Source organism: Eretmochelys imbricata, chromosome 2, assembly GCF_965152235.1.
Source record: "Eretmochelys imbricata isolate rEreImb1 chromosome 2, rEreImb1.hap1, whole genome shotgun sequence".
Taxonomy (NCBI): Eukaryota; Metazoa; Chordata; order Testudines; family Cheloniidae; genus Eretmochelys; species Eretmochelys imbricata.
Window position 1 is genome coordinate 209,926,377 of NC_135573.1, and position 27,213 is coordinate 209,953,589.

Genomic DNA, 27,213 nt, shown 5'->3' on the forward strand with positions numbered 1-27,213 from the left:
CTCTGAGCTCATGCAGTCCTCCCGCACTGAAAGATTCCTGCATAATGCATGGAGGCAAACAATGTCAGAGTCCAGGAAAGCACAAAATGAACGGGAGGACAGGAGGGACATGTGAGAAGATAGATGGCTGGAGCAACAGGAGAGGTGGCAGCAGCGTGATGAGAGGAGGCAGTATGCAATGCTGAGGCTATTGGAGGATCAAACTGATAAGCTCCGGCATATGGTTGAGGTGCAGGAAAGGCACAGACCGCCACTGCGGCCCCTGTGTAATCAACTGCCCTCCTCCCCAAGTTCCATAGCCTCCTCACCCAGATGCCTAATAATGCGGGGGTGGTGGTGCACGGGCAGCTCCGGGCACCCAACCACTCCACCCCAGAGGACTGCCCAAGCAACAGAAGGCTGGCATTCAATAAGTTTTGAAGTGCAGTGTGACCTTGTCCTTCCCTCCTCCCCCACCCCTCCCGGGCTACCTTGGCAGTTATTCCCCTATTTGTGTGATGAATTAATAAAGAATGCATGAATTTGAAACAAAAATGACTTTATTGCCTCTGCAAGCGGTGATCGAAGGGGAGAGGGGAGAGTGGTTGGCTTACAGGGAAGTAGAGTGAACCAAGGGGACAGGTTTTCGTCAAGGAGAAACAAACAGAACTGTCACAACATAGCCTGGTCAGCCATGAAAATGGTTTTCAAAGCTTCTTTGATGCACACCGTGCTCTGCTGTGCTCTTCTAACCGCCCTGGTGTCCGGCTGTGCGTAATCACCGGCCAGGCGATTTGCCTCAACTTCCCACACCGTCATAAACGTCTCCCCCTTACTTTCACAGATATTGTGGAGCACTCAGCACGCAGTAATAACAATGGGAATATTGGTTTCGCTGAGGTCTGAGTCAGTAAACTGCGCCAGCGCTCTTTTAAATGTCCAAATGCACATTCTACCACCATTCTGCACTTGCTCAGCCTGTAGTTGAACAGCTCCTGACTACTGTGTAGGGTGTATGTATATGGCTTCATGAGCCATGGCATTAAGGGGTAGGCTGGGTCCCCAAGGTTAACTATAGGCATTTCAACATCCTCAACGGTTATTTTCTGGTCTGGAAAGTAAGTCCGTTGCTGCAGCTGTTGAAACAGACCAGAGTTCTTGAAGATGGGAGCGTCATGTACCTTTCCTGGCCATCCCATGTTGATATTGATGAAATGTCCCTTCTGATCCACCAGTGCTTGCAGCACCACTGAAAAGTACCCCTTTCGGTTTATGTACTGGCTGCCTTGGTGCTCCGGTCCCAAGATAGGGATATGCGTTCCGTCTATCACCCCACCACAGTTAGGGAATCCCATTGCAGCAAAGCCATCCACTATAACCTGCACATTTCCCAGAATCATTACCCTGGATAGCAGCAGCTCAGTGATTGCGTTGGCTACTTGGATCACAGCAGCCCCCACAGTAGATTTGCCCACTCCAAATTGATTCCTGACTGACCGGTAGCTGTCTGGCATTGCAAGCTTCCACAGCGCTATCGCCACTTGCTTGTGAACTGTGAGGGCTGCTCTCATCTTGGTATTCTTGCGCTTCAGGGCAGGGGAAAGCAAGTCACAAAGTTCCACAAAAGTGCCATTATGCATGCGAAAGTTTCACAGCCACTGGGAATCAACCCAGACCTGCAACACTATACAGTCCCACCAATCTGTGCTTTTTTGCCACCAGGATGGCCAAATTGCCAGGGCCCGTGCTTTGAGAGAAGTCTGTGTCTGTGTCCTCATCACTGCCGTCGCCTCCTCGCCTGCTTTTGTAGGTTCTGGTTCTGCATATACTGCATGATGGTGCGCGAGGTGTTCACAATGTTCATAACTGCTGCGGTGATTTGAGTGGGCTCCATGCTTGCCGAGGTATGGCGTCTGCAGGTGAGCAGAGTTGCAGGGGAAGCGCTGGTTGGATGACCAGTTTTTCAGACCTACTGTACCGTCTGCTGCCAGGACACAACAGCTGAGTGGGCTGCATGCTTGCCGTGGTACGGTGAGACAAGAGCAGCCGAGCAGAGTTGCAGTGGAAGCGGCAGATGACGACGGTCATATAGAGGACCTGTGAGACTACCAGGAGAGGAGAGCAGAGTTGGAGCGGAAGTGGCCGATGACAGTCATATAAAACCACTTGTAGACCATATGTAAATAACTTTTTTTAGGGAATGGGGGTGGGAGGTTCACTTTGAGGATATAGCTCTTTTTAGCCCCAGTGAGTGTTATATCTGCATATCAAGCTAAGAATAGTGTCCCTTAATTAATCTGCACTTACACAGCAATATATCATATATTTAAGGAGTTCTGTTGAAAGCCAGTTATTTAAAAATGAGTCTTAGGGCTTGTCTCCACAAATGTTTAGTTCGTGGCAAGCTGGGGTGTTTGTGTAGACAAGCCCTGAAAGTGCACAAATCTAATGCTTCCTTCTGAGAAAGAAAAGCAACTGCAAATTTCAACTTAGGGAATTTCCTATAAAGTCTTGGCAGGGGAATGCAGTTTTTCCTCACTGCTGCTGCTGTTAACCATCTTCCTAACCACTAGATACCCCAAGATAAGCAGGAGACAAGAAGCTTCTTTGTGGACATCCCATGCCTCTGCCCTTCTTGCTGACTTGTGTTTACTCCCAGGAAACATGGCTACAGTAGAAGGCATGCTTTCAGGGGCTCCCTCTGCCATGGCTTCTCCCAGAATCCTGGTGGTGAGAAGAGGGGCAGGCTACATCGCAGAGAGAAAAAGCTGCACAATTTAATAAAGTCTCAGGCTGTAATGACTCTGTTTTCCACCGTGGGAATATGGAGAAACCCAGCCAATTTAAATATCACATGCCTTCTCCAGCTCTACACTGCTGGAATCCTTTGGACATTTCCACAGGTTTGGGGGGAAGTATGTACAGAGATGGAGGGAGGTCCTGGGCCCTTTATTTAAAAATTTCTTGCTGAGAGGATTGGAGATATGTGCAGAGAAGTAATTATATCTTTATCCTCTATTTTTCCTCCTTGTTGACAAGACATTTAGAAAGATTCAGTGTGGGATCTTCTAATCACTGAATCGAATTACAAAGCAGAATAAATCACTAATAATGTTTTTAAAGTGTCTGAAAAACAATAACATGTTAACTGTTATGCAGGAAGCTGTCACCTTGGATCTCATAATCCAGAGAAAGATGGAGAGAATTGAGTTCCCACTGAAAGGCACTGACTGTCTTCTGTGATGTGGATCAGTGTAAAGGGCCTTAAAGCAATGGATGGAACAAATCCCCACAAAGTACCCAACTTCTTTTTTTGAGCCCCCTACTTTGGATCCGCCACCTGCCCAGGATTTGAGGGTCAAGAGCAGTCCGAGCCCGTGTCCCTTCCCTGCACAACCCCACTCCCTCTGCCCCCTCCCCCCCCAGGGCAGGGGGGTCCATGGCTCAGAACAGCTGCCTGCAGCTCTTATTTGGACCCAGATCCAGCTAGGAGGTCCCAGCCCGGCCATGGTAAGAGCCACATAGGCTGTGCCATGGACCTTAGGAGTATAACGTATTGCACTGCTCAAGAAGTGCAAGTTTATTAATTGGTTCACCACTTTATCAGTGGAAAGTGGATGTAAACCAGACTTTGTAAACCTGAGCAGATTTACCACACTTTAGGCAAACTCACTGGTAAATATAAACAGTAAAACAAGTTTATTGATGACAAAAGATAGATTTTAAGGTGATAGGCAAAAAGTCAGAATGGTTACCAAAATAAAATAAAATATATAAGCACACAGTCTAAACTCTCAACCCTATTAGACTGGGCAACATCTAGATTAAGCAGTTTTTGTCACCCCACTGGATATTGCAGTTCATAGTACACAGGTTTCCCCCTTGAAACCTGGGCCAGTCTGCTCTGTTGGAATCTTAAGTCTTCTGAGCATCCTTATTGCTTGCAGAATAGGTGAGGGGAGGAGCAAAGGCCAAGCATGGGGCCCCTGTGTTCTGTTTTATACCCTTAGTCCATGTGTATGGAGAATGTAAGTCCAGGCGGGTCTGGTGGGCATTGCTGAGTCACAAGGTGAAGCAATATCCCAGTTTATCTCCTGTGAGTGAGTCATTGAATTGTAACTCCTCTGCTAGACAGTGGCTGGTGATATATGTTCATCACCCACCCGGGCACTGGTTATCTCTTCCCTTGTTGTTATCTCTGGAGAGCTAGTATCTGGGCACTTCCCAAACCCACAGCATATTTTAGTGAAAACCATACAACACAATTCTTACTATTTAATATGTATCAATTATATACCTACTGTGACAAAGTTCCTCCTCTACCTTGGTGGGTCTTGCACTTATTGGCAGATTTGCTCGCCTTGGAGCTTCACGGCAGCCCTCAGTTTGGCCGTTTTCATGAACCCACAGTCCAGGTCAACTCCTCCTGTGTTTGACCAGGAGTTGGGAGGTTTGGGGGGAACACGAGCCCGCCCTCTACTCCAGGTTCCAGCCCAGAGCCCTGTGGAATGCTGCTGTCTAGAATGACTCCTGGAACAGCTGTGCGACAGCTACAACTCCCTGGGCTACTTCTTCATGGCCTCCTCCCAACACCTTCTTTATTCTCAGCATGGGACCTTCCTCCTGGTGTCTGATAATGCTTATACTGCTCAGTCCTCCAACAGTCTGTGTTCTCACTCTCAGCTCCTAGCGCCTCTTGCTCCCAGCTCCTTACATGCGCACCACAAACTGAAACGAGCTCCTTTTTTAAACCCAAGTGCCCTGATTAGCCTGCCTTAATTGATTCTAGCAACTTCTTGATTAATGCACCTACACCGAATCAGCCTGTCTGTCTTAATTGTCTCCAGAAGGTTCCTGATTGTTCTGGAACCTTCCCTGTTACCTTACCCAGGGAAAAGGGACCTACTTAACCTGGGGCTAATATATCTGCCTTCTGTTACTCTCCTGTAGCGATCTGGCCCGACCCTGTCACACTATTTAGTTGGAAAATGAGTTTCGGCAGATCATGACCTTTCCATGATACCTCACATGGCATGCTTTATATGCAATATCACAATTATATGTAAATGAGGAACATGGGGGTTTTAGGATGCTTCCCCAAGGTATAGAATGTCACAGCGTGTCCTTATGAAAACTTCATAGTTATTTAAATAATAGCTGAGTATTTTGATGCCAGCTTCCCAAACTATACTATAGCAGGCTTTTCCTGGGAACATAGGCCCCCAATCCAACAAAGATTTACATACATGCTTAACTTTACACACTGTGACAGTGCATAAAGTTAAGCACGTGCATAATTTTTTGTAGGATTGAGGTCATAGTAGCACATGGGTCTATCATAGTAGAAAGGCTACTTCAAATAAAACTTTTAATAAATTAAAATGCCCAGGGTGAAATGACAGAAGCAACAAGGCAAATTTAATGTTGTATTTGGTGAGGAGGGTCCTACCCTCACAAACCTCTACCAGTTCAAATGACTAATATTGGATTTTTGCAGTCCTTGGATGACAGAGTTATTAATAAGGGAGTAAGTGCGTGTGTGAGAGCTGTGCTTACTAGGCAACAAAAGCTGCTATGGCCAGGCATCTCAGAAGCCAGGTGGGGAGGAAACCAGGACAATCAAGGAGTGGAATGGTATTCAGGCATTGGCTGTCATTGATGAGGGCCAGACAGATGATGGCTGCTTTTCTTCGAATGATTAGAGACAGAGTGGTGGCAAGGATCTAGTGAAGTTCAGGTACAAGGCAAGAGTGAGAAGCTGGAACCCTGCCCTGCACTCACTTTTATGACTTTCATAGAGACAGGCTGGTGACTAAGGAGGCTGGTTTACCCTTGCTACATGGTGATCAACAAGTGGGGGCAAGCCATCCATCCATGTTGTTATTGCCATTGCCTTATCTCTTCTGCACCACAAGACAGATGGACTGCAGTGGGAAGATAAGAGGGAGCCATATCTTTCTTTTGTCTTCTTTCCTGTTGCCCCAGGCCTGGTTGTAGTGGGTGGGGGGAAGCAGGGGAGGCGTTGCTCTCCCAAACTGCAGGCCTTGGGCAAGCACAGAATTCCCCCCACACACATGCACAGTCCCATTGGCCTGACTGGAGTTGCCTGTCCCAAATATAGAAGTCAAATTACACCTCTGGCCCCAGGCAAACTTGGCTTGGTTTGCTTTTTATAACCAATCAGTGAAAGGTGGAGATACACATTGTTTTCTTGCAGTCTTTTGGAAGTCTCCTATTCTGATTAAGTACCCTCTGTATTTTGTAACTATGGTAGTACATTTACTTAATGCATGCTTTAAAATATCTCAGTTTCATGGCAATTAAAGTTTGCAAATAGATTGAGAACTTCAGTGTTAAAGTTGCTATAGTCAACATTAGTTAATAGAAAATGGTACTGGCAGCATCTCGGCATGAATACTATAGACTTTTCCCCATTAATACTTCAAAACCTATATGAAGTAGTAGATTTGTCCAATAACTTCAAAAAACACCATTATATTTGCATATTAATCACTAGGGTCACATCCTACTTGCAGAAAAGAAGTCTAGCTGGAAAAATTAGTGCTTCATGAAAGTCAGTCAAATTTGACATTTTTGCCATCTGCCTGTGGTTTCAATGCTTTCTCTTGCTCCAACAAAATAAGAAACTGCTCCAACAGATGCGATAGCTGCAACTGGAATGCAACTTTAAAATGATCTTTGACTTTACCAGACAAAATAAATTTGATTAATTCTTTATACTTTAAAGTAATGCCAGAAATAATTTGAAGATGACTGTATAAATTATTCCCTGTTCTGATTTTTGGGTCATTAAAAAAATATTCTGGTGGTACATGTTAAACATCATGCCCTGATATTTTTTTCTTTTAACTAATGTCAGAAATAAATGACTTGCTCATTATTTTTTATACATTGAATTCTCAATGATTCAGTGGTTAGATGACATAACTACTGTAATTAATGTAATACATTTTCAGTATATTATGCATTGATCTTTTTCCACTGACCTTTCTTTCTCAAGATAATTTTCATTTTTGCTTCATATTGTGTCTATACAGGCATAAAGCATTTTTAGACTGTTTGATTTTAGATTTAGGCACAATCCTGCAAGGTACTGAGTGCCTTCAATGCCTGCTGAACTCGATGGGAGTTAAGAATACTCAGCACTTTGTAGGATATGCTCAGCATCCCACCATATCAAACCCTAACAACCGACATTCTGCATTCACCACTAACATTAAGAGACAAATGTAGATATGTAGTAAATTACTGTGGAATTACAAATTATTCAGAAGCTTCTACTGTGCAAAAGAATTGCTCTCAAATTGTTTTTCTATTTCTGTAGATCAGGCAATTTACTGATTTCTAGCTCCAACTTGCTGGACATGCATTTGCACTGCTGAAAGGTTTCAGAGCATTGCGTGATATTTTCTAAACCAAAACTCTGTTTGACAGATTCTGCCTTGAGGCATGATTATAATTTTTCTCATTTTCTGGAAGAGAGAGAGGTGACAAAAATCTGTCAAGCTTGAAAGTGCTGCAAGTCTGAAAAGCTGTGCTGCAGCCCTCATCTAATTTACTTTCAACCCAATAAGTGAATATTTAAAACAGCAAAAATTATTATTGCCTCTAGAACAGTAAGTAATCAGCATCCTTTCTACTGAAACGCAAAGATCTGTTTGCCCAGCTGTACATATACCACAGGTAGCTGCAAAAGACCAGCAAGCTTAAAATGTTCCTGAACAGTAATAATATTTCTAACCTTTTGTATGAGAATTCTTTCTTAATCCAAACCTGAATTCCAGCACAGTAAGAACTCCCATTCACTTCAGTAGAATTTTTGTCCGTGTAAGCAGGGGCGGCAGGTTTGTATAATTTTTGGTGGTGCCCAGAATGGGTCCAAGCTGTACACCTGCCTAAGGCTCTGGGAGGAATTTTGGGTGTGCGAGGGATGCAGGCTCTGGGATGGAGTTTGGGTGTTGGATGCAGGCTCTGGGCTGGGGCAGAGGGTTTGAGTGCGGGGGGGTGGGGTTTGCAGGGTCTGGGAGGAAGTTTGTGTGTGGGAGGGGTGCGATCTCTGGGCTGGGCTGGGGGTTGGGGTGCAAGAGGGGGTTTGGTGTGCTGGGTGCGGGCTCTGCTGGGACAGAGGGTGGGGTGCAGGAGGGGGTGCGGGGCATGGGACTGGGCCAGGGATGAGGACTTCAGGTTGCAGCAGGCAGGCTGTTCTGGGGCTGGGGCAAGGGGCTAGTGAGGATGACTCCGCCCAGCCCTCTCCCTGCTGGCAGCAGTGAGCTCCGGGGACAGAAGGAGGGCCCTTCCCAGGCATGACACTCACCCAAGCCCCCCCCCCCCCCCCCAGGCTGCTGCTCAGGAGGTCCAGCCAGGATAAGGTCTCCTCCCCACCCCCACCCTCAGAGTCCACTTGGAGTCACTTGCCGGGGTGGGGGGTGTGGCCTGCCACACGCCTCCTCCCTCCGCAGGCGCAGCAGCTGCCTCAGCCTTCCCCCTGGCGTCGCTCCCTTGTAGCCAGCAGCTGCCGGTGAGGGAGCACAGCATGGAACTGAGGGGGGCAGTCGCTGGCTGCCCAGGGCAGGCAGGGACACTCGGGGGAGAGGGCGTGCGGGTGCGGCAGGCAGGGCTAGGGGAGAGACCTGGCTGTGAACGTTGGTGGAGGAGGGTACCCTGGGCTCTGAATTTGCTGGAGCCTGGGTACCACGGGCCCATACAATTCGCTGCCCCTGTGTGTAAGGGCTGCAGACTGAGTGTCACTAAATGTGATATAAAAGTTGCTAATTCTACAAGATAAGGGTGATATATAGGGACAAATCATGACATTCTTACTCAACCCTTTTTCATTCAGAACTCTAGCTAGTGCTGATTGGAATAGCAAGTGCATGAAGACATCAGGATTTGACACTTACTCATCACTTTTAAGTGTCTTAGTCATGAAGAATAAATGTCATGTTAAGTTCCGTATGGACCTACAACTGAATGGCTCTTTTCCCATGGAATTTTACAATTTTCATAATTCAGTTAACTAAGTTTCCCTAAAGATTTTACTCATCATGAAATTTATGAGGGAAATACTCCTCCAAAGAGTTTTTGCACATTTTATATAACGTGTTTATGCAAACAATAATCAGGAAAAAGAATAAGAGTGAAAGCACAGGTATGAATTATTGCAGCACATTGGCATTATGTGGAGTTACTGTGAGTTTGCACTGGAGTAAACGAGAAGAGAATTTGGCCCTTGGAATTAACATAAAACAATTTCCAAAATGGATATTAGCAGCTAGTATTTTTCTCCAGTCAAAAAAAAAGAAAAATAAAAAGTGTTATTTCAGATTAACATTGCAATTGCAAGAACAGAATTTGGCCACATACATTGAAAATGTGACTAGTGCAAAAACAAGCAAGCAGCTATTTCCCTTGTGCCATGTAATTCCTGAACAACTAAAGGCGCTTACATGACTCAGTTCACATGCCATTGCAATTTTTTTTCCCAAAATATAACATTTTTGTACAAGAGGGGCCAAATTGATGCTCATTCTATACATAGACCCATATCAACTTGGAAAAGGGATCTGGGCGTCATTGTTGACAGTTCATGTTCAGTGTACAGATACTGGTAAAAAAGCAAACAAGATGTTAGGATGCATGAGGAATGGGATGAAAAATAACACAGAAAATATTATAATGCCATTATATAAAATCAATGCTATGCTCTCATCTAGAATTCTATGTGCAGTATTGGTTACCCCAGCTTCAAAAGGATATTGCAGAACCCAAAGAGATTTAAAGAAGAGCAGTGAGAATGATCAAGGGCCTGGAAAAATACTTACATGAAAAGAGATTGAAAATGCTGAGATTCCTTACCTTGGAAAGCAGACAAATAAGAGGGGACATGATAAAAGTATTTACAATAATGAAAAGGAGTACTTGTGGCACCTTAGAGACTAACCGATTTATTTGAGCATAAGCTTTCGTGAGCTACAGCTCACTTCATCTTTATGCATCCGATGAAGTGAGCTGTAGCTCACAAAAGCTTACGCTCAAATAAATTGGTTAGTCTCTAAGGTGCCACAAGTCCTCCTTTTCTTTTTGCGAATACAGACTAACGCGGCTGCTACTCTGAAACTTTACAATAATGAATGGCCTAGAGAAGGGAGATTGGGAGCCTCTTCTCTCCCAGTCTCATAACACAAGAACAAAGGACATTTAATAAATTGAAAGGTAGCAAATTCAAAACTGATACAAGGAAATAGTTTTCCACTCAAAATGGAGACCGTGGAACTCATTGCCGCATATTGTCCTGGAGGTCAAGAATTATTTAAGATTCAAAAAGGAACAGGAGGTTTGTGTGGATAACAAGAATATCCAGATTTGTCATAGGTAATGCAAAAAAGTTTTACAAGGGGTGGGAACCTCATGCATCAGGGTTTAAACCAATCTCTAGCTATTAGGGATTAGGACGAGGCCCATAATTATACTATCAGTCTATCCAGTATCTGATCCAGTATCTAGAATCCAGGGTCTAGAATCCAGGGTCTAGAATCCAGTATCTAGAATCCAGGGTCTGATCCAGTATCTAGAATCTTTGAGCAATACTCTTCCATCATCACTCCAGCAGCAGCACATATTTTTCTTCATCAGGGACAGGGCAAGGAGGTAGAATGGTATTGGCTGCCTCTTACTCTGCAGTGAAGAAGAACCAAGATGTATGTAAGAGCCTTGGAACATTGGTCCTATTTACGTAGTTGAACGGGGGCTTGGCAAACCTAAACATTTTTTTAAACATGTAAGGGAAAGACTACAAGTCTTGACAGAGACTGATCATTTTATATGGTATTTAAAAATAAACTAATAGCCTTCACCACTGCATAGGGCCCAGGGACTGTTTGGCTTCTTATTACAAATTGGGAGAACGGATGTAGTTTATCATGTTGATGCTTTTGATACTGCTGCTTTAAGGAAGCTCCCTTCATACTTTCTGCTGCTGGAGTCACAGCACAGTATAGCACTGTAGCACAAGAGTCACGCTCTAGAATTGCAAGTGTGAAGATCAGGAATATATAGATCTGGCTCTAAATTTTGGATCTGTTTTTAGGTGGAGGGAGAAACTGATGAATTAGTAACGTTTAGTAATTACCTAGGCTTGAGAAAATAAGATTTTTATCTCCTCTCTCTCTCAAGAGCCAGTTGTGTAACTAAAGGGGCTGAATCTGCATAGTTTATTCAAGTACCATTTATTCACTAATAAGTACTACTACTCATGTGAGCAAGTCCTCAGTGTGAGTAAGAGTTGCAGAGTTGGGACGATAATGTTGTCTAAGGACATTTTTAACCTGTGAAGGAGAAAAGTTTTAGTTTTGTGTCTGTGAATTCATGTAGCTTGCTCATTTGGGCAATCTCCTCCCTTTTTTTGCATTCTCTGCACAGTTTTGGACTCTTGCACTTTTCCCAACAGCCCAGTCAGAGGAAGCTGAATATCTATTTTGTATAAATTAGAAAAATCTTAAATTACAATACTTTATCTAAATTTTCTGATAATCTGTCTTAGTGTAGAGTACAAGTCTAAATTAAGCCCTAAATCTTTTGTAATTCTTGCATAAATATTCACAATGGAATTCTACAGTGTATGAAGGAATTGACTTGAGTTCAGAATAGTACTGAGTTTTCAAAGAAAACTGATAAGATGAGCTGCTATTCTTCACAGTAAAACACTGTAACATAGGCAATCTTCAGAACAAGATGTACAGAATTTTGTTTATTTATTGGTGGACATTATTTTTTAGCATTAAAACTATTTTGCTACAGTAAAATTAAAGAGATGCATAACAATGAAAAAACAATCAAGATTTTTTAAATTGTGAATGAATAGAAAGACACAAACAATAGGGAAGCTAAGAAAAAGAAAATAAGAGTGCTATAGATGAAACTGTGAAAAGTTGCTGTGTCAAGTCAGATACTGTTATGAAAAAGCAAATGGCTCATCATGCTCACTGTTATAGACTAAGAAAGGATGAGCCATTTAGCATATCCTTGATACGCATCTTCACAGCCACTTTCTCCAGTTTATAATTGTAATTTAAAATGTTGATTTAAAAATATTGACAGTCCTTCCAACAACCCATTATGGATATGATAGTAACAATAAGAAAAAACAATGAGGAGTCCTTGTGGCACCTTAGAGAGTAACAAATGTATTTGGGCATAAGATTTTGTGGGATATAACCCACTTCATCAGATACATGGAGTGGAAAATACAGTAAGCGGGTATAAATATACAGCACATGAAAAGATGGGAGTTGCCTTACCAAGTGGGAGGTCAGTACTAACAAGGCCAATTCAATCAAAGTGGATGTGGCCCATTCCTAGCAGTTGACAAGAAGGTGTGAGTATCACTCCATGCATCTGATGAAGTGGGTTATATCACACGAAAGCTTATGCTCAAATAAATGTGTTAGTCTCTAAGGTGCCACAAGGACTCCTTGTTTTTTTTACTGCTACAGACTAACATGGCTACCCCTCTGAAACCTGTCACCATTAATAAGAAAGTTAATTTATTTCCCTAGCCACAATCACTAGGAGGCATCAGTAACCACCATACTTTGGCAGGTTTGGATTGATTTAGGGAAGAGATTGTCCCAAGTTGAATAATTATCAAGAGTGAAATCCATTACATTTTCTGCTATAAACTTCACTACCATGTTGTCAAAGCTTATATGAGTACTTTGAGCCAGATTGTGTCCTTGTTCCTCTCTGCAGAACTAGTTGAAGCTGTAGAAGCCAAAGGGAGGTGGCTTTAGGCATTCTGATTGTACAGAACAAACATAGGCAGAATGTCTCTGTGATGGGTTGCTCCCTTTCAAGATGCCACTTGATGTGCTGAGATACCACTGAACCCTCCTGTTCTGCCAGCATTGGCCCCCTTTAACCTGTCTTGCTGAGCCAGGCTCTTAAGCCTCCTCTAGCACAGACCGAGGCAGGGCCACACCCCACTGCAGAAAGGCATAGACACTGAGATCAGCTCTGGAAAGACTCAGCTTAAGGGACTTGCCCCAGCACTCAGGTGTCCACCTCCCTTGGAGTGCAGACCCAAAGGTATATTGTCTTGCGCTGTAGAGAAAATTACAGAAACTGGGTTTAATAATAAACAAAACAAATGTTGTTAACTATAAAAGGCATATTTTAAGTGGTTAAAGGGGTAGCAAACAGAACAAAGCAGATTACTGAGCAAATAAAACAAAACACACAAACTAAGCTTGATTCACTAAAGAAACAGGTTCCAGTATGTAATTTCTCACCCTAAATGTTGAATTAGGCAGGATGCAGAGTTTCTGTAGCTCAGAGCACTAGTTATTTCTTCTTGCAGACTGGACCCCTGTCTCAATGTGGACTCACCCCTGCCTTTCCCTTCAGTTTAGTCTCTTTTGTCACTTCAGGTTCTTTCAGCAGTCTTCTTCTTGGGTAGGCCATGAAGGAGAGTCTGGAATGCCTTCTTTCCCAGCATTAAATAGAATTTACATAAAGCAGGAAGCCTTTTCTTTCCCAAACTTGACCTCCCCCTCCTGTTAGTGGAAAATTACTTGAAATCCAAGATAATGTTTAGTAGTAGTGTCACAGCTAGTCTCAGGACAGCTCTCAGGAAGGAGAGAGATTAGTATCTTCAGAGTCTTGTTGTTTCTTCCTAATGGGCCATCAGCCCTGTCTGGATTTTTCATTGTTGTAGCTGAAGGACTAGTTGTGGGAGACACCCAAAGTAGCACATTTGAAATACGGATACATGGTTAATATTCCTAACTTCAGATACAGAAATGATACAAGCATACAAATTGGATAATCACATTTAGTAAATCATCGCCGTTCCAATGATATCTTACATGAGCCACCTTGCAAAACATATATTTGTTATGTGATATCCATATCATAAGCATATTTTCATAAAGAATATGGAGTGTAATGTCACAGTCTCAAAGCAAATGAGAGAGCATGCAGTATGACACTCCTTACGCGTGGTTGTGAAAGGAGCAGCATGTACTCCCCAATGTCTATCATCAGCTGTTTGGGAAGAGGGAGAGGAAAGAAAAAAGAGCCCTGGCAACATCAATATTGTTTCAGAGTAACAGCCGTGTTAGTCTGTATTCGCAAAAAGAAAAGGAGTACTTGTGGCACCTTAGAGACTAACCAATTTATTTGAGCTTGAGCTTTCGTGAGCTACAGCTCACTTCATCGGATGCATACCGTGGAAACTGCAGCAGATATTATATACACACAGAGATCATGAAACAATACCTCCTCCCACCCCACTGTCCTGCTGGTAATAGCTTATCTAAAGTGATCATCAAGTTGGGCCATTTCCAGCACAAATCCAGGTTTTCTCACCCTCCACCCCCCTACACACAAACTCACTCTCCTGCTGGTAATAGCCCATCCAAAGTGACAACTCTCTTCACAATGTGCATGATAATCAAGGTGGGCCATTTCCTGCACAAATCCAGGTTCTCTCACCCCCTCACCCCCTTCCAAAAACCACACACACAAACTCACTCTCCTGCTGGTAATAGCTCATCCAAAGTGACCACTCTCCCTACAATGTGCATGGTAATCAAGGTGGGCCATGTCCAGCACAAACCCAGGCTCTCTCACCCCCCCCCTTTCCCCCCTCCCCGGGACACACACACACACACAAACTCACTCTCCTGCTGGCAATAGCTCATCCAAACTGACCACTCTCCAAGTTTAAATCCAAGTTTAACCAGAACGTCTTGGGGGTGGGGTAGGAAAAAACAAGGGGAAATAGGCTACCTTGCATAATGACTTAGCCACTCCCAGTCTCTATTTAAGCCTAAATTAATAGTGTCCAATTTGCAAATGAATTCCAATTCAGCAGTTTCTCGCTGGAGTCTGGATTTGAAGTTTTTTTGTTTTAAGATAGCGACCTTCATGTCTGTGATTGCGTGACCAGAGAGATTGAAGTGTTCTCCGACTGGTTTATGAATGTTATAATTCTTGACATCTGATTTGTGTCCATTTATTCTTTTACGTAGAGACTGTCCAGTTTGACCAATGTACATGGCAGAGGGGCATTGCTGGCACATGATGTCATATATCACATTGGTGGATGTGCAGGTGAACAAGCCTCTAATAGTGTGGCTGATGTTATTAGGCCCTGTGATGGTGTCCCCTGAATAGATATGTGGGCACAGTTGGCAACGGGCTTTGTTGCAAGGATAAGTTCCTGGGTTAGTGGTTCTGTTGTGTGGTATGTGGTTGTTGGTGAGTATTTGCTTCAGGTTGCGGGGCTGTCTGTAGGCAAGGACTGGCCTGTCTCCCAAGATTTGTGAGAGTGTTGGGTCATCCTTCAGGATAGGTTGTAGATCCTTATGCGTTGGAGGGGTTTTAGTTGGGGGCTGAAGGTGACGGCTAGTGGCGTTCTGTTATTTTCTTTGTTAGGCCTGTCCTGTAGTAGGTAGCTTCTGGGAACTCTTCTGGCTCTATCAATCTGTTTCTTCACTTCCGCAGGTGGGTATTGTAGTTGTAAGAAAGCTTGACAGAGATCTTGTAGGTGTTTGTCTCTGTCTGAGGGGTTGGAGCAAATGCGGTTGTATCGCAGAGCTTGGCTGTAGATGATGGATCGTGTGGTGTGGTCAGGGTGAAAGCTGGAGGCATGTAGGTAGGAATAGCGGTCAGTAGGTTTCCGGTATAGGGTGGTGTTTATGTGACCATTGTTTATTAGCACTGTAGTGTCCAGGAAGTGGATCTCTTGTGTGGACTGGACCAGGCTGAGGTTGATGGTGGGATGGAAGTTGTTGAAATCATGGTGGCATTCCTCAAGGGCTTCTTTTCCATGGGTCCAGATGATGAAGATGTCATCAATATAGCGCAAGTAGAGTAGGGGCTTTAGGGGACGAGAGCTGAGGAAGCGTTGTTCTAAATCAGCCATAAAAATGTTGGCATACTGTGGGGCCATGCGGGTACCCATAGCAGTGCCGCTGATCTGAAGGTATACATTGTCCCCAAATGTAAAATAGTTATGGGTAAGGACAAAGTCACAAAGTTCAGCCACCAGGTTAGCCGTGACATTATCGGGGATAGTGTTCTTGACGGCTTGTAGTCCATCTTTGTGTGGAATGTTGGTGTAGAGGGCTTCTACATCCATAGTGACTAGGATGGTGTTATCAGGAAGATCACCGATGGATTGAAGTTTCCTCAGGAATATTGTTGGCTACATCCCTTTGTGACCATGCTGGTCATATTAGCCAGCTTCAACTCAAGAAAGCTAGGTCTGCATTGTTTGGATGCATATGCGAGCTGGAGAAAGAGGTTCCTTTCACCCTCTTTCAGTTGCTGTCTAAGTGCCATCTACATAGGAACAGCCAGTACTTAATTTTTAATTTTACATGATACATAATATGTTTTTTTTTTAAGAGTTGGACAAAATTTCTCAAATTAAAGTCCCGTATTCCAAAGAGGCATTGTCTGTTTGGTATCAGCACAATAAAAAAAGCAATGACAGTGACTCCTGTGTATTCAAAGCTACCCTGCTGAGGGACTAGTAGCAAAAAATGTTTGTTTTCTTCTTTCCAATAACTTTGTAATAGTGAGATGGTCTTCTTACTACTGTTTAACAAGAAGACAGGACTTTATAATGTTGAGTATTGTTTGTAGCTGGTGTTGGCTCAGTATTAGAAGCTGCTGCTTTTAGAAGACACATTCCTAAAAGCTGAATTGAAAAAAATATGTTTGTGTTTAATTAATTATCTGACCTGTATCCGCAATAATTAAAGCTTCCTTTTGTTTATTCCTGCGTGGCACTGACACTATTCTCAACTATCCAATTTAATATCATTGTGAAGAGCAGAAGCAGAGCAAGTAAGAAGTAGAGCAGGGCAAATTATTCTCTGCAAAAAATGATTATCAGAATATCAGGGCAAAATGTAATGGATTTTCAAGTTATCTCTTGTTGCATTTAAGACCATCATATTTGGTTAGAAAGGGGATCGTCTGAATAATGTTATCAGTAACTGTGAAGTGTTGCTTAACTTGATAAAGTTGTAGCCTTTTTAAATTCTTGTGTGCTGCCTTCTTTACATATTTATAGCTATATTTTATTTCAGCTACTTAGTAGAGTGCTTTGATTTTGGTCTATAAAAATTACACTGTAACATAAACCTTTGGGGGGTATTTCCCTGCATATTTCCCTCACTTTCTCCTCCTGTATAGCTGTAACTGTGTTGTGGGTTATTTTGCAGTCAGTATCTTCAAATCAATTCAGATTATTAAAAAGAAACTGGTACTTAACAGGGGCATCTTTGCTTTGGTTTAAGTCTTTTCTCATATTTATTAAACCAATACCTGTGATCCACTGGTGCTTTGGGCTGCTTCAGTAGCGTGGGAAGACATCAAAGTTCAAGAACAGCAATGCATCTCAAGTCTTGGAGACAATAATAAGAATAATTTCTGGCTCAAGTCACTAATTGTGTGATCTTGAAGTTTTCAGGCTTCATCACTATTCATTCATTTATGTTTAATGCCTTAGTAATTGATACCACATCTAGTAAAGGGATTGGGAAACATAAAAATGAGCTGTTGAAAAATGAACTGCAGTATACAGACCCCCTGTATGGGTATTATCCTACCATCTTATCCTTCAAACTTGTGGAAGTGAAAAACATGTCCCATATTCCTCGAGTTAAACTTGGGGAGTTGTCTCTTCAAGTGGGAAGAGTGTGGGGGCTAGCCAGGGAATTCTGTGGATTCTCTAACAAGTCCACGGGGGATGATCTGCAGCCTATACTTGTGTAGTGTCATCCACTCCATGTAGGACTCTGGGCTCCTCTTCTCCACTAAGGGAGCCATGTTACCATTGGCTCTAACCCTATGCCTACAAACTACAAGCTTGCAACTTCTCTTGCAAAGGAGATATTGCTAGGTTCACTGACCGTAACCTGGCACAAATTTCCACTAGAAAATTCCTGTTCCACAAAGAAGAGCATCCCACATCCAACTGCTGCTTTTTGGCTCTCCTCAGTTCCTCTGGAGTTCCAATGCTGTCTCTCTTATGCAGAGAGACTTTGGTGGTGCAAGTTGCCAAGGGAAGCATACCAGAGAGGGGTGGCTTCCCTTCTTGCACAGAGTTGGAGTCTATTCTGTCTCATTTTGCTCCTCTCTGAATCATGTAACCAAGGCATCATATGGGACTCTGCCTCAAACAGAAGTTGGTTTAAACAGATTGATGATTAGTACCAAAAAACGTTTGGTTGTATATTCTTCTTATGCCTCAAACACCATATTGAGAGCTTTAGTTATCATGCACATTTACTGTGGTGTATTTATTGCTTATGGCAGCTCCCAAGGAGCAGCAAGAGCAGTAACCCATTGAACTTAGGCCAAGTCTATACTAAAAACTTGGGTCAATCCTGCTATGTTGCTCAGGGGTGTGAAAAATCCATAACTCTGAGTGATGTAGGTAAGCTGACCTAACCCACAGTGTAGACAGTGCTGGATCCATTCACCTAGCTACCAAATCTTAGGGAGGTGGATTAATTATAGTGAGAGGAGAATCCCTCCTGTTGCTGTAATCAGTGTCTACACTGCTGCAGCAGAGGTGCTGCAGCATTTCTAGTGAAGACATAGCCTTATGCTTTCTCTGTCGTGCATCTTAATGAAGCTTTAAAAAGCCGGAAATTGTCTTTAGAATTAAATATTTCAGTAGCTGCAAGCTAGTCACAAACTTTGTAATAATTGCCTGACCAAATAAAGGAAAACTGGGAGGAACAAAGAAAAATTAGAATGACTGTTAAAAGGAAATGATTAAATAAAAAATTCACGAAGAAGAGAATTCAAAAGAAATGGCATCAGACCTCTGTTCAAAGACTACTTTCAATGCAAGCTGTATATATATAAAAAGTTTCCTTTGAAAGTAGTCCCTCTTTGTACAAAAGTCTGTTGTGCCATTTCAAATATATATAGCATGTATTTTATTTTCACTGTTTGCTGCAAATCTTAGAAAAGATCCCAAGAAAAATCTACCCAAGATCCATAAACCTGGGAATGCTGGATGCCCCATCATCTCAGGCATTGACAGCAGGATTGTCTGGCTATGTGGACTCTCTCCTCAGGCCCTACGCTACCAGCACTCCCAGCTGTCTTCAATACACCACTGACTTCCTGAGGAAACTACAGTCCATTGGTGATATTCCAGAAAACACCATCGTAGCCACTATGGATGTAGAAGCCCTCCACACCAACATTCCACACAAAGATGGACTACAAGCCATCAGGAACAGTATCCTCGACAATGTCCGGCAAACTTGGTGGCTGAGCTTTGTGACTTTGTCCTCACCCACAACTATTTCAGATTTGGGGACGATTTATACCTTCAAGTCAGCAGCACTGCTATGGGTACCCGCATGGCCCCACAGTATGCCAAAATTTTTATGGCTGACTTAGAACAACGCTTCCTCAGCTCTCGTCTCCTAGCGCCCCTACTTTACTTGCACTACATTGATAACATCTTCATCATCTGGACCCATGGGAAGGAGGCCCTTGAGGAATTCCACCAGGATTTCAACAATTTCCCTCACCATCAACCTCAGCCTGGACCAGTCCACACAAGAGATCCACTTCCTGGACACTACAGTGCAAATAAGTGATGGTCACACATAAACACAACCCTATACCAGAAACCTAGTGACCGCTATACTTACCTACATGCCTCCAGCTTTCATCCAGACCACATCACACGATCCATTGTCTACAGCCAAGCTCTGCGATACAACCACATTTGCTCCAGTACCTCAGACAGAGACAAACACCTACAGGATCTCTATCAAGCAATCTTAAAACTACAGTACCCACCAGGTGAAGTGAAGAAATAGAGTGACAGAGCCAGAAGGGTACCCAGAAGTCACCTACTACAGGACAGTTCCAATAAAGAAAGTAACAGAATGCCACTAGCCATCACCTACAGCCCCCAACTAAAACCTCTCCAGCGCATCATCAAGGATCTACAACCTATCCTGAAGGACCATCCCTCACTCTCACAGGCCTTGGGAGACAGGCCAGTCCTCGCTTACAGACAACCCCCCAACCTGAAGCAAATACTCACCAGCAACTACATACCACACAACAGAACCACTAACCCAGGAACCAATCCCTGCAACAAACCCTGTTGCCAACTCTGTCCTCATATCTATTCAGGGGACACCATCATAGAACCTAACCACATCAGCCACACCATCAGGGGCTTGTTCACCTGCACATCTACCAATGTGATATATGCCATCATGTGCCAGCAATGCCCCTCTGCCATGTTCATTGGCCAAACCGGACAGTCTCTATGCAAAAGAATAAATGGACACAAATCAGACATCAAGAATTGTAACATTCAGAAACCAGTAGGAGAGCACTTCAGTCTCCCTGGACGCTCAATAACAGACTTAAAACTGGCCATTCTTCAACAAAAAAACTTCAAAAACAGACTTCAATGAGAAACTGCAGAATTGGCCACATCCACCGTAACTGAATTGGACTCGTTAGCACTGACCCCCCACTTGGTAAGACAACTGCTATCTTTTCATGTGTGGTATACTTACACCTGCTTACTGTATTTTTCACTCCATACATCTGATGAAGTGGGTTATAACCCACAAAAGCTTATACCCAAATACATTTGTTAGTCTCTAAGGTGTCACAAGGACTCCTCGTTAATCTTAGAAAACATTTTTTTGTGAGAGCCGGGGAAGGTAGCAGCTCCTATATGATCAGGATACAAAATGTTGGAAGTATTATAAATTTATGCAGAAACTGGTACATAGAAGAGTGAAAGTTAAAAGCTGTAGTGTATATTTCAAAGCCAAGTATCTCTGCCTTTTGGAGGTGTGTGGAATATACTGTAAAGGAAGCAGAGCTTTGATTGGCACTGCCTTTTTTATAATCAACTGTGATTCAACTAGAAAACGCTGAAAAGATTTCTGTTCATATTTGATCAAACTGAATTGCACACTTGGAACCCTTACTCCTTCAAAACTGTACTCATGTATATTGTCCTTTGTAGAGCTGAACAAATACTTTGCAATAAATAATTTATGTGACAGACTTAGCCTCTTTTTCTGCTTGGAGGTTGTCTGCCAGCAGATCACTGTTTGCTAGAATGTACTTGTTGTTTAAAAGTATTCAAAGAGGTGTTTTAAAATTATGGTTTTCTCTATGGACTGATTGTGAACAGATCACTGTGAATATTTTATATTTGCTATCTGAGCTGTCTTGGGCCTTATTTAGACTGAGAAAATGCATCATGTTAGAAACTACGTTAACTAACATGATCTTAAATATTAATTTGTCATTAAGTGGACAAGGGCAGTCATGTTTTAAAATTTTTTAGCTGATTGTGGTTAACCCTAGATGGGACTCTAGGACTAACCCTGACTAGCTATCATATTTTTATACATTATTTGTTGTTTACACAGGATGCTCATATTTTCCTAGTGTAGTCATGTCTTTGTCTAGTTTTGATTGGTCAGGTAAGGCATATAACATAGCTCAGACTTCTGTTTCCATGAATACTCATGCATGCAGTAACATTTGCTTTTCACCAGCATTCATGCCAATAAACTCAACCAAACAAATATTCACAGAAAGCGAACCTCAAGGGATGTGAGCCTGGTCCAAGCAAATTATTTCCAAATCCAAAAGGTTATTTGAAAACATTTTTTTCAGTGTTCACCAAGCTGTGGTCCTTACTCAGATGTTAGAGTTCCAAAGGTTAAAGTAATTTAACTTCAAGATCCACTAAAGCCTGTTATTACACATATTACACTGCTGTGCATTTATTTCTTGGGTCCCTGGGTATAGTGTTTGTGTACTGCGTAAAACCCTTGTAGAACTATTTTAAATTAGAGCACATCTGAAGAGAAAATATGCAGTTATAGTTAATGACGATACATTGGGGAATTTAAGTGATGCAAAGAGTTTTAAATATTATCATTACTGTACAGTACTTAGATTAAATTACTATTATAGGATGTTGTCTGTCAAAAGCACTTTTCCTTTGCTTACTTGTTAAAGTAGTTTAACAGATGAGTGAATCTATTATTGGACCACATGTAGCATATAGACTTTTTGTTAAAAATATTCCTTTAGGGGGTTCAATTTCTAAAAAGGATGAGACACAATTTAGAGAGGCTTAGCCTATAGGTGCATTACAATAATAATACTTTATGAACTTTTCTTGTTGTCACACACACACAAGCTATATATATATGTTTTGCTTAGTGGTATATCTTCTTTTTGGGGAGGAATTAAAGGATAGGAACTACCCACATAAATCTCTTCTGCACATGAAGAGAAAAGTGGATGCTGTAAACTAGGGGCAGATCCTTAACTGGTATGAATTGCCCTGGTTCTGTTGAGGTCAATGGAAATGGATCAGTTTACAGCAGCTGAGGATCTTGCGTATCATAATATTGTATTGGATCTCCAAGCAGCCATTTAAGGATGTTATGGAATTGAGGTGGCAAGCATGTCTGTCCCAGGTATTTTTATTTTCTTGTGTGTAGATTAGATGTGAATCATAAGCTTTAAAATGTATGGAGAGATTATAAATAGTTTTAAGTTATTCTAGGAAGGGTCAAGGCTAGCAAACTCAAATCTTCCCCTCAATAACTCTTCAATTTAAAAAAATATTTCTACCGAAAAATATACAGTGTGTTTCTTTTATAAAGTTAAAATACAGACTTGATGATCCTGGAGAATCTAACAGACAATGAGATGGCCAGAACAATATCTCATATCAATGGTTTTAGTGCTAATTAGTACAATAAAGGTTACAGCATTTTCTTACAATTACATTAGCCCAGTAAAAGCTTCTAGATACAAATTTCATTTTAAACACTTTCAGTTAGGTAGTACTTAATTCTATTTTGCCTCAAAGCTTCATGGTTGTCAACATGTTCTTTACATATTGTATTTTGTTTGAATTGATATGTTGCCTGTAGGTAGAACTGTTAATAAAGTCATTATGGAAATAACCTGTAGCAAATGCATTTTTTTAATTTTTCATAAAGATCATTGCACAATTGTACCATTTATTAAAGAACTAGGATATGAGATTAGATGTAGTTCTTGATACCACAAAGAGCAGTTTCCAAAGAACTGTTTTTGAAAACCACCTTTCACAATAATAGTTGCATTATATTTTCCAAAAGAGATGGATCAGAATGAATGATGTCCTTTTTATCTAGAGTACAGCTCTGTACAATGCCTTTGTATTCGAGATAAGTGTTTCTTACACAAAAATAATATTTTCTACAAAGTTTAACAAATGATAGAAATTGTAGTTGTAAGAATGCTTGATAGAGATCTTGTAGGTGTTTGTCTCTGAAGGGTTGGAGCAAATGCGGTTGTATCGTAGAGCTTGGCTGTAGACAATGGATCGTGTGGTGTGGTCTGGATGAAAGCTGGAGGCATGTAGGTAGGAATAGTGGTCAGTAGGTTTCCTTACAACTACAGTACCCACCTACTGAAGTGAAGAAACAGATTGACAGAGTACCCAGAAGTCACCTACTACAAGACAGGCCCAACAAAGAAAATAACAGAACTACACTAGCCATCACCTTCAGCCCCCAACTAAAACCTCTCCAATGCATCATCAAGGATCTACAATCTATCCTGAAGGACGACCCATCACTCTCACAGATCTTGGGAGACAGGCCAGTCCTTGCTTACAGACAGCCCCCGAACCTGAAGCAAATACTCACCAGCAACCACTGAAGCAAATGCTCAGTGGGGGGGAGGGATAGGTCAGTGGTTTAGGCATTGGCCTGCTAAACCCAGGGTTGTGAGTTCAATCCTTGAGGGGGCCATTTAGGGGTCTGGGGCAAAAATTGGGGATTGGTCCTGCTTTGAGCAGGGCCTTGGACTAGATGACCTCCTGAGGTCCCTTCCAACCCTGATATTTTATGATTCTATGAACCACACACCAGAACCACTAATCCAGGAACCTATCCTTGCAACAAAGCCCGCTGCCAACTGTGTCCACATATCTATTCAGAGGACACCATCATAGGGCCTAATCACATCAGCCACGCTATCAGAGGCTCGTTCACCTGCAAATCTACCAATGTGATATATGTCATCATGTGCCAGCAATGCCCCTCTTCCATGTACATTGGTCAAACTGGACAGTCTCTACGTAAAAGAATAAATGGACACAAATCAGACATCAAGAATTATAACATTCAAAAACCAGTCGGAGAACACTTCAATCTCTTTGGTCACTCAATTACAGACCTAAAAGTTGCAATTCTTCAACAAAAAAACTTCAAAAACAGACTCCAACGAGAGACTGCTGAATTGGAATTAATTTGCAAACTGGATACAATTAACTTAGGCTTGAATAAAGACTGGGAGTGGATGGGTCATTACACAAAGTAAAACTATTTCCCCATGTTTATTCCCTCTCCCTCCCCTCCCACCCCCCGCTCACCCCCCACTGTTCCTCAGATGTTCTTGTCAACTGCTGGAAAGGGCCAACCTTGAGTATCACTACAAAAGGTTCCCCCCCCCCGCTCTCCTGATTGTAATAGCTCACCTTAAGTGATCACTCTCGTTACAGTTTTCAGAGTAGCAGTCGTGTTAGTCTGTATTCACAAAAAGAAAAGAAGTACTTGTGGCACCTTAGAGACTAACAAATTTATTTGAGCGTAAGCTTTCATGAGCTACAGCTCACTTCATTGGATTCAACATTTGTTTAGTGTGGAAAGAGAAGACTGAGAGGGGACATAACAGTTTTCAAGTATGTAAAAGATTGCTACAAGGAGGAGGGAGAAAAATTGTCCTCTATAACCTCTGAGGACAGGACAAGAAGCAATGGACTTAAATTGCACCAAGGGAGATTTAGGTTGGACATTAGGAAGAAATTTCTAACAGTCACGGTGATTAAGCACTGGAATAAATTGCCTAAGGAGGTTGTGGAATCTTCATCATTGGAGATTTTAAAGAGCAGATTAGACAAACACCTGTCAAGGATGGTCTAGATAACACTTATTCCTGCCATGAATGCAGGGGACTGGACTAGAAGACCTCTTGAGATACCTTCCAGTCCTATGATTCTGATTCTATGTACTCAAAAAACAACAACAAAACAACAACCAAAAAACCATGAAGGACTTGGAAATAGTGGCATTACCGGTATATTAAGCATAACTGGGCATCATTTCCACCACACCCCACCCACTCAAAAGCTTACACCCTGTGTATGGCCCTCAGGTTTAGGAGCTTTCATAAGGCATGGCTGGAGAATAGCCATTCTGCTTTGTCTAATCCCACCTCGAAAGAGCAGGGAAGTAGTTGTACAAGATAATGCTGATTCTCTCATCATTATCTTACATGGAAATCCCCTTCATGATGTTTGGTTTTGAATGAGGTGTAAGTGAACAGACATGCTGCCATGGGGAATCAAGTATGTCTCAGGGGGGTAGTCCTTATTTAGACTCCTCCACCTTACGTCCCAGCAGCTGTGTGGACATGCCTCAGAACTCTTAAGAGCATTGTGCCCTCCTCCTGTATTTCTGAGGACACATCCACTCCAAGAAGGTATCCTACTAGTTGTGATAATGATTCAGAAACTCTGAGTTTAAAAACCCATGAGACCCAAATATCCTGTCAGTTGCACACAATGCACATTGATTTCAGTGGGAACTGGCCATGCACAAGTGATGGGAGAATGAGGACCAGGGAGTTTCTTGGCTCTGCCTTGTCTTTTTTAATGTGTAAGGAATGATTTGGCCTTCAGTCCTGATATCAGGAAATCTCCCATTTAAGTCAATGTGCATGAAGGAGCTGCCGAAATACTGCATGCTGTACATATGACAGGAGTGTTCTGTTCAACTTATATCCACTTGCATATTCTCATGTGGTAAAATAATTGATGCTAGACTGTTTGTTTTATTTTTAGAAGTGATGCAGTACATTTACTAAAACGTAGAGAGGAAATTCTTAATATCTAAAATCTTATAAAAGAAAAAGACATTCATTTTCACATTAAGTTATGAAGGGCAATAGTCTCTCTTGTCCATTTTTAGACAAGTAACGATTGCTTTATTCATTTGCACAGCAAATATGTTCCTATAGGATGTATTAAAATTCTGGATAACTTACGGGAATAGGAAGTGAACTAGTTTGATTTTGTTGCATGCCCGAAAGTTTTAGAAGAATCCTGAGGCTCATATGATAAGTGAGGGGGAGGGAGGAGGAATAGAATTTCATGTTGTTATACTGAGTTGTGAACTAGTACAGTTTACTACCCAAAGACTTGATGCAAAACAAATACAGTGGATAGAGCTATTATTTAAACAAATGACTTAGCTTGCTTTGTTAAAATACCACCAAAGCCAAAAGGAGGAATGTAAGAGACAGAGAGAGCTTTGGTTACATTATTAAATAAAGATTAAGAAAAAATTCCAAAAGCTTAACACTGCAAACAGAAGCTTAAAATGATATTCAAACCTGGTGTGCTACCAGTTGCTTTTTGGATCCCTGTCAATGTATATACAAATTCACTTCTTCTACTCTTTCAAATTCCCCAAAACAGTTTAATCAAGCCTGTGGTAAGATTGCTTTGCTGAGATTACCTACAAGGGTGCCAATTGGGATGGTTACTTTTTTGTGTGACATAAGCACCTTTTTACTAACCATGGGATAGAGACTAGCTGGTGATTTCACATATGCTCTTGCTTTAGAAGGATGAGTCATTCACTAAATACCTACAGTACCAGCAGTCTAGAAAAGAAGAAATTTTTAATGGGCTTTTGTAGCCTCTATCTGTCTATCTTCTTGCCATAAACTTTAATAAACTTTTTTGGAAATGACCTAACTTACTAAATTGATGAAATACCATTTTAAAGCTCACAATGTGAAAAAAGATGCATAAAGGAAGCATTACAATTTTTATTTAAAAACCTACAATGTATAGCCTTATCCAAAGGGCCTGATTCAGTCTTTTCTGATTTACAAATAATGTAAACATTTAGGGTACCACTGTGACACAAAAATCTCATGTTCTCAGAGACAGCATATTGTGAACTGTTCCAAATGTACAATAACTAAATAAATAATAAATTTCTTGGGCTTGAATCCTCTGAATATTTTAACAAGTCATATTCCTGACATGCACACTAGCAGCAAGAGGTGGCTGCCTCCTCACCTCTGTAACTTACTGTACTTTGGGAT

The 27,213-nt window shown here is 42.0% G+C and overlaps 1 protein-coding gene across 1 annotated transcript in view; it reads left to right on the top strand.

The window, feature by feature from the left end:
• RAPGEF5 (Rap guanine nucleotide exchange factor 5) overlaps window positions 1-27,213 on the top strand; it is a 223,447-nt gene that overhangs the window by 153,137 nt on the left and 43,097 nt on the right. The gene's annotated exons all lie outside the window — the stretch shown is intronic.